General features: G+C 40.7%; 1 protein-coding gene across 5 annotated transcripts in view; it reads left to right on the top strand.

Moving 5' to 3' along the window:
* The first annotated feature begins 3,643 nt into the window (after positions 1 to 3,643).
* The window catches only part of Grik2 (glutamate ionotropic receptor kainate type subunit 2), a 604,302-nt gene continuing 599,259 nt past the window's right edge, over positions 3,644 to 8,686 (top strand). For 4 of the 5 annotated variants that reach the window (XM_041653577.1, XM_041653583.1, XM_041653582.1 and 1 more), the window contains exon 1: positions 3,644 to 3,767. The gene's annotated coding sequence lies outside the window, so the exon portion shown is untranslated. Of the gene's footprint in view, positions 3,768 to 4,655; positions 4,722 to 8,686 lie in introns of those variants that run through there. The other variant, XM_041653579.1, reaches the window with a different exon arrangement.

The following is an 8,686-nucleotide window of genomic DNA, read 5'->3' as shown; positions in this document are numbered from 1 at the left end:
CAGAGCAGGGAGGAAGGGAGAGTGAGGGATGAAGAGAGGGAAGGAGGTATTAAGGAATCTTAAGAATTAGGTGAGAATCAGAATAGCTAGTCTCTAGTCTTGCAACTGTCATTAACGAACTCTGATTCTAAATACACATTTTCATCATAATTTCCTCATTTGTCACGTGATATTATTTGACCAGACTAGCACTGCTGTGCACTGCAAGAAAGCAGTATCATTTCTGCCACATTCTGAACAAGCCACTCTATGTCCTGTCAGCTTGGATTTTGCTATTTGTAGAATGTTGGCACTGGATAAGATGATTCAAAATACCACCTTTCATTTCTGCATCCAAGTTAACCTAGCCAGGTTGAAACAAAACAAAGAGAAAACACAAAATAAATCAACAGTGAGCTCCTTGAGTAGTCAAAGGTGGTATGGAGTGGTCCTGTAGCCATCTTGGGAACTGGCTGACCTTTCCAAATATGGAAGATGCCCATAGGGCAGCTGAAGGCATAGATTTTTATTGTTTCTAGAATGGAGGTAGACTGTAAATCCTTAGATGTTTAACTCATATATTGTGGAATATTAGTTAAAGATGTGCTACATTCTTTTATGCTGTGGAATATTTATTTAATGATGCAAAAATATATTACATGATGTTGCATTTGTTTAACTTTGTGAAGCTGTATAATTTTGCCTTTCTGAAACACCTGATTGGTTCAATAAAGAGTTGAATGGCCAATAGATAGTTAGGCAAGAGAGAGAAATTGGCAAGGCTGGCATGCAGATAGAATATATAGAAAAGAAGAGAGAACAGAAAGGAGTGAGAAAAGGAGGAGAGGAGGATGCTGGGGTTTCACCTCCCAGCCACACCTCTAGACATGGAATAAGAAGGGAAAAAAAGATATACAGAAACAGAGAAAGTAAAAGCCCAGAAGCCAAAGATAGATAGGATAATTTAAGTTAAGAAAAGCTGGCTAGAAATAAATCAAACTAAGGCCAGGCATTCATAAGTAAGAATAAGTCCCCATGTATTTATTTGGGAGTTGAGTTGTGGCTCCCCACCGATTATAGAAAAACAATAATAAAGAAAACAACTACACTAATAGATTTTTAAATAAATTAGAAGTCGAAGGGTTTAGACGAGTTAAGTGAACTTTACACTATAATGCTCTTTTGTCAATCTCCATTTTTCTTTAGAATCTAGACAACATTTGTCTTTTAAAGAAATAAATTTGTCACATGTATAATTTTGATTTGTTCCATTCTTCTCTCAACTCATTCCCCCTTTTGCCTTGCTCTTGGTAGTGCTCCTTATATAGTCCTTTGAAAGTGTGAGCTTTGTCCTGGAAAAGAAATCCATAAATACATTCTAAGTTCACACACTCACTGATAGAGATTAGTCCATAAGCCTTCCATCTCTAAATACAATGTGGGACAGAGGACATCAGTGGGGAAGGTTGATCCCAGCACCTTCATGCCAGCCTGTCTGTCAAATACTTAAAACGAAATAAGACACTGTCCCTGCTCCATGGACTCAGACCCACTGGCAAGCAGCTGGATGCCTTTCACCTAGCGATTTCCCTTGGATCTACCAGCAGGTGCCTTGTCTCCCTCCCGGAAAGAGGGTATGTGGATATTAAGATGACATGGAGAGTCTTCAGCTAGTAGACAAGTTGTCTTCATTACTCTCATCGGGCAATGAGACTGAATGGAGCATTTTTTTTTTCTCCCTGAGCCTGGCCCGATCTGTGCTGTGCTTGGAGGGCCTATTAGCCTGCAGGTCACAGCAGCTGGAGCCCAGGCGCCTGGAGCTGGTCACGCGTCTGTGCTGTCCGGTCCAGGATGAACAATGGAGTCATTGACTATTTATTTTCTTCATACAACAAGGCTGCTGTTGCCTTAATTACAGGAACCTTCTAGCCATCCCCGGGATCTTTAAACCACAAATAGACTCTCCATGCCACGAACTCATCTCTGCCTAACTTAAGCGGTAGTCTCCCAGAGGCAGATAAGTACAGTAGGTGTGTGATGTGTGTGTGTGTGTGTGTGTGTGTGCATGTGGGCAGGTGCGCATGCAGGTGCATGTGTGTGTTAAGTCTCGGAGAGGCAGCTAAGAACAGTAAATGTGTGGTGCGTGTGTATGCATGTGTGTTTGTGTGTGTGTGGGGGGGGGGGCGGGGAGAAGCCTGGGAAGATGAACAATGTCGGTGGTAGAGACTGAGGATTTTGGTAGGACTGAATCAGATGCTGGCCCAGTGTGTGAGGGGTGACAACATAGAGACAGGTCAGAAAAACAGATTTTACTCAATTTGATTTTCAGGAGTTGCAATGACTTCAGGGCAAAAATCACAGCAAAGGAACAAACGCTCCTCCGCAGCCTGTTGGGCTACTCTAGGGTAAAACCTGAGCTTCTCTGCTTCCAGACCTTCAGAATTAGACTGTTCTGCCACAGGGACTACAGCTGCCTCCAGCATCCACAGTGCCTAGGAATTCCACCTGGCCTCCTTCCTAGTACACTCCCTTTGAAATTTGTCTCCTGGGCTGATGTGCAGAGCCTGTTCAAGCTTGGCCGCTTTTAAACCTCCTCGAGAATAGTCGCTCACCAATGTACTCTGGAGGGAACTGCCAAGTCTCCACTCTAGTTAATATTGTAGGGCTGAGGATAAAGTAGCAATGGTATTGAATAGATGTTGACTTTTCTGACCCAGAGGAGCGCAAATCCGGGATTGTTTGCGGAAGCTAATCGCTCCCTCAGAGAAGCAGCAGGAGACTGGTGTGCTCCTTGCCTCCTGCCCCCACCCCTGACTCCGGGAAGCAAGCTTAGGGAAGACCATAGTACTCAGGCATCCCCTCTCACTGCCCATTAAAAACCTCTCTCTTATATATGCACTTTTCCCCAATCGTGGAGAAGAAGACCCCAGGTTCTGTGCCTGCTAAGTCTCAAATTCCCTCAGCATTCAGGGATCTATTGGGGAGAGCAGCATCAGGTATTAAGGGGTTAGACCTGTGCAGAAATGGCCTGTCAGCTTTCTTTTACTGGAAGTCCTCTTCTATGCTGACAGCGACCAGGAGTCACAGAAACTCATTTGCCCTGAGATGGGATAGAAGTAGGAGCATAGATCAAGATGATCCCCACAAATCTCAAAGGGAAATGCAGTAGTTGAACCAAAAGGGTCACTTTGGAGACAATCAGCTGCTCTCCAGATGTTGGCAACAGAGAAGTCTTGTTGCCATGGTTTCGGGGCAGCATAAAAGAGGCCACCTAGAAGGAGACAGGTTAAAATTTCTTATACCCGATGTAGCTTTTTAGATGCAAGCAATTTCCTTGGCCCTTTTTACCTTACCCACTATCATTCTGAACTTCTCGGTCCCAGTTCCCCTATCCTTGGATGTGGATGTGCTGGTAGGGGACGAAATCAGTGCCGAGTGCTCTGGAAGCACTAGAAGGTCAACTCCCAGAATTCTTCCACAAGAGGTCTTGAAATAAGGAGTGTATGGCGCTGCTCCCAGGTGGACCTGGGAGTCCTGGAGCTAGTATCAGTTGCGGGAAAGAAACGCGGCTCCTTTAAAGCAGGAGGCGAGGAACCCCCGCCAGGAGGCGTGTCTGTCTCCAGCGCCACTGCTGCGGCTCCGCGGTCGCGGTCTCCTCCGCCGCCGTCACTCGCGCTGGCGGCTGCGTGGCTAAGGCTCGGAGCCCAGGACTTCCCGCCGGATCTCCTCCCGCCGTGGCTCCGAGGGGACCACCCCAGTCCCTCCCCGCCCTCTTCACCCATCTCCAGGTAAGAAATCTTTGGTCGTGGACCCTCCCTGGAGCTCAATCCCAAAGTGTTCGCTCTTGGTACGGAGGAGCCGGGACCGCGGAGGATCGCTGACAACCAGGAGAAAAGGAAGAAGCGCAGCGGCGCGGCATGGCTGAGTCTGTGCGCTCCAGGCACCTGCTGGATGCAGGTCTCTTGGAGGGCTTTGTCCCACTCGCTGCAGCCTGTCCCCGGTAGGATGCAAGTGGCTCATTTGACTGCAGGCGTGCTTGTATTTTCTACATAAAATATTTTAATAAGTGTCTAAGCCAGGAAGTGGCCTCAACTTCTGGGACTCATGCTCAAGGCGAAGAGAAGAACAAGCAAGGAGCTGTGTGTCTGTGTCATAGCAACTCCTCATCCCTCTTTCGTCCACCAATCCTTGGATTGCCCTGATCCATAGCTCTGGACTGAGAAAGTAGAGATTTTAACTGAGGACAGTATTAAAAGCTTCAGAAAAAATAGAAGGAAGGAAGAAAGGAAGGAAGGAGGGAGGAAGAGAGAGAAGAGAAAGAAGAGAGAGAGAGAGAGAGAGAGAGAGAGAGAGAGAGAGAGAGAGAACCTCTCAGGGCATCCCATAGGGGTTAGGACTGGCTGCATCACCAAGGCGGATCATAAATGTTCAGAACTTTTAACCAACCACATTCCCCCGTATTTTTATCTTCAGGTGGATAGGAAGGAGTGTGTGTGTGTGTGTGTGTGTGTGTGTATGTGTGTGTGTGTGTGTGCGCGCGCGCGCGCTCGCGCACGCACACGTGTGGGAGAGAGAGAGAGAGAGAGAGAGAGAGAGAGAGAGAGAATATCAAATAAGACTGGAGCTACTAAGATAATGATTTGGATTTAGAGGTTGGACTGAGAGGTTGCAGAATGTTAGGAACTACCTTCTGGTAAGGAAAGGAACAGATTACCTTTTTATCATTTCTTCATCTTCATACTGTAAGTATTCTCTCATCAAAATTATCTATGGATTGATTCTTTCCATCTTGTGAGATAGGAATAATTCACGTGAATAAGTCTGCAGTTTAGCTGCTAGAAGATGTGCAATTATATTCCAATTTTTAGTTGTTTTAGTTCCTTACTTTATAACTTTGTAGAACACATTCGTGCAGCAATCAAGTAAGCTAATCAAATCCCAGTGACCTTAGAAACTTACATGTTAAAGAAATTGAAATATGTAGAGGAAGGTAATACAGAAATGACTAAAGGCTAAAACACCTGTCTTTTCTTTTAAATTTAAATCTACTGAAGATTGTGCATGCTGAATTTCAAAGAAAAGATCTCTACAGACATAAATTAATTTGATTCATTCTCTTAATTAAGATACATTTTCAGCATCTAAACAGTAATTAAAGTGTAAATATTATTAGCCACCAACATAGCAGAATGTTAGTAGAGAAAGTGATAATATGTTTAGAATCCTAAAGAATGGCATAGTAATCATAGTTAGGGTGGATCGCATCTTATCCAACAGTGTGGTTCCAATAGATCCCTGCCTCAGACTTTTTCTGTAGCCCCTTTAATGTTATGGTTGAGCAAGCTGTTTATTTTAGCTAAACCTCAACACAATAGGCCACTTGCATGGAATAATGCCTTAGGTGTTACTATAAGATGAGGTTTCTCAAATGTCCCATAACAACAGGACAGTAATGTGAAGTCAAGTGGAAGTCTCTCACTTGTGTGAGAAAATTAAAAACACTACACATATGACATGGAAGAACCTTAGAGACAGCTTTGAAATTCAGATTGTGCTAGAATAAACATTTGCTCTTTGTAGCCAAAGGTATAGGAATTGTCTTTTAAAGGTTCTGCTATAAGGATTATTACACATTTGCTCATGCCCCAGCAGGTGGCAGCTAACTAGAATATGATTCATTTTCACCAGGAGACTAAGAAACTAAAATTGCTTCTCAAGTAATAGTGCCCAAGAATAAGAGGTCATTAGTGTCAGGTAATACAAAATGCAGTGAAAGATGAAGCTAACGCCTTCTGTCACTCTCATTGTTGTTGTGTTGCTGTAGGAGCAAGGTTTGCACGAATGTGATATAAATTTTCTTCCTTTATTATTCACCATAGGCTTGGTAGTTTTTCCATAACAGCCTTCTTTGATATTTTAAGGCTTTCTTCTTGACGTAGCTTCTCTCTGTGTGAGTGTATATGTGTGTGCTTACAATTTTTCATTTCTGCTTTGACCTTGGAACCCTCACAGCTTTAGCTCCTAGCAATAAAGATCGCCATGTGATTGAAATAGCTGCACAGCAAACGGATCTATAGGATAAAGCACACAATTTTCACTACTTTTAGATATAAATGATCACTGAAAGTCTAAATAAAGTATTTTTCATTTTCTATTAAGAAATAAGCAAATACAGAACTGGCACAATTATAAGGTAATTTAATGTGATCAACAAAATACTTAATCGCCATTAACACTAAGAACTGTAATTATAGTTCAGTATTGAGGAGATTCTTGCAATAACTTCAAAATATCCATATAACAACCAAGGCATCTCCTACACCATCATATCATTTTGTTGTCTTTGAAAGGTAAATTGTTGAATTGTTGCTGTTGGTCTGAAGAGTGAAGCTTAGGAAGAAAGGATGGAATTAATCCATTTCACCCTCTAACAGATGGAAATCTGGAGGTGGGCAATTAAACGTGATAACTAATTGTACATTTCAGAAATGTCTTAAGCCACTGAATATTGACAGCATGTTTCAGAATCCAAAATTCACCATGCTACTTTTTTTTGGTAGAGGAAACAAGTGTTTTAGTCTTCATGAGGGACTTCACAGTGAATGTTAGTGGATTTTTGTAGTAGTATGCCCTGGAAAGCAATCACTGGGTATCTCAGGCATGTTAAACAATCCATTACTCACATTAAAAAAAAATACACTTAACACAGTTCACAAAATTGATTTCTTGACATTATATTCTTCAACGAGTCAAACTACTTGACTCTGTAATAGAAATATGAATACTGTCACTTCAAATGGCACAATATTCATTTATTTTACCATTTTGAATATCAGAGGAAATCCATGCCCGAAGTGCTGTCCGAGGTTCTGAATAAAGGTTTGTCCCTGGTATTGAAAAAGTCCAGCTGAACAGGTGGAATTGCCATTATACTAAAGCTTTCAACTTAATTGCTGGATGCAAATGAAATCAATTGACAATATGTATAAATTGGATCTTTGGAGACCACTTATTAGTAAAGAAATTTTTCATTAGACTTTTTTTTAGCAGTTTATTTTGTGTGAGTTTCATAAACCCAAAGCTTTTCTTTTTCACTTTCCCACTAAACATCCAACGATGATGGCATATGAGCAGCTGAGAATGCTAGGTGTAAGTAGAATGATGACAAAGCCTATGACAAATACTGTTATGGTAAAAGAATTTATGAACAAAAATTGTGGTAAAGCGTGTTTACTCTGGTTCCACGAAACGCCAGCTACATTGCAAAAATTGCAGAAATTTGATTAGTCACAACTGAACATGCTATTTTCAGGTAGCTGATATCAATTATATTGGGAAATGAAAACAACCAAGAATATGTATTTTCCCTGGCTGTTATTATTTCTACTAGGGTGAAGACTAAAAATGAACTAATAGAATGGAATAAATGAAACAGCAAATACAAGACAGGACATGTTGGTCTTTAACGTATTTTATAAGTGATGTTTCAAACATGGACTGAAGGAGTCGCTAGATACCTTTGGTTTCAGCACTAGGCGTTCCTTTTAAAGTGCTCAAATAGTGGAATTGTTTGACGGGATTGCCTGCTAGATTGCCGAACTAGCTATTCATGATACTTATTTTTGACACTGCAGTTATGCCTCCATCTTTTAAAAAATCAATGTTTCTTAGTGCATCTGAAAATGTAGATTTTTTCAATCAGCATTTAATAATAGTATCTTAAGAAAATATAGATAGTAAAAGTCAGTATGATGAATATATTGTGATATCTTCTTACAATGAAGAAACAACATAACCATAAGTAATTAATAAGAACTTAATTAACACTCAAACCACTCCTTTAAAATTAGGTATTCTTCAGTATGATGCAATCTTATAACTTTTATAAGGTCGAACTTATGCCCTATTTGTTATAATGAACAGAGATTAATAGTAAAGCACAAGTTCAATAATTTGCCCTTTGCACTTCTTAATAAGGTTAAAGTTTCATAGATGGCGTTGTTATTGCTTTCCTCATTAGCTCTTCCTACTAATTTAAATGGTAGTAGTGGATTTGGAGCTAACTGTACTACTTGTGAAGTATATTGCCTATTTCTGCAAAATTTTCATATTAAAAGAACTGTACATTTCTATACTTTTACCTTGAATAAATTTCTACCTGTGACAGTCCGGCGAGGGGGGTGGTGGTGGTGAAATGACTTTAAATATTTTCATCGGAAAAATAGTCGATGGCAAGACTTATTTTTAGACAAAACTTTGATTCTATATTCCAGTTTTAAAAGGAAAATAATTTTAAAAAAGATAAAATGTGGGTACAAAACCTCTGGAATCTGCTGCTGCAGCTCAAAGCCCATTATCTGTGCATAAGATTATTTCAGGTATGATAAATGAGTTGGAAAAATGATTCCCCCATTTCCTCCCGAAAGTCCACCTGAGGAAATATCTCTTTACTAATCAAGGAATATGTCAGTCAAGTTTTTAAAAAACAGATTCAACTCTCCAATTGCATCCCACTTATTATCCCATTTAATCTTTTCTCCTCAGATTTAAAAATATAAGACTCCTTCAGCTTAATAGCAAGCTGGATTGACAGCACAGTTCTCTGTTTCAGAGCACATCCTTTTTAAAAATACAACTCCTAGACAAAGTGACTTTGACTTAGAGAGTCAATTATTAAGATTCATCAGCTGATTGTAAGAAGTGTGTT

The sequence above is a fragment of the Microtus oregoni genome, unplaced genomic scaffold (assembly GCF_018167655.1).
Source record: "Microtus oregoni isolate MIOR12 unplaced genomic scaffold, Mior012 000006F_ref0000085, whole genome shotgun sequence".
Classification (NCBI taxonomy): domain Eukaryota; kingdom Metazoa; phylum Chordata; class Mammalia; order Rodentia; family Cricetidae; genus Microtus; species Microtus oregoni.
This window is presented reverse-complemented; position numbering and strand designations above follow the sequence as displayed.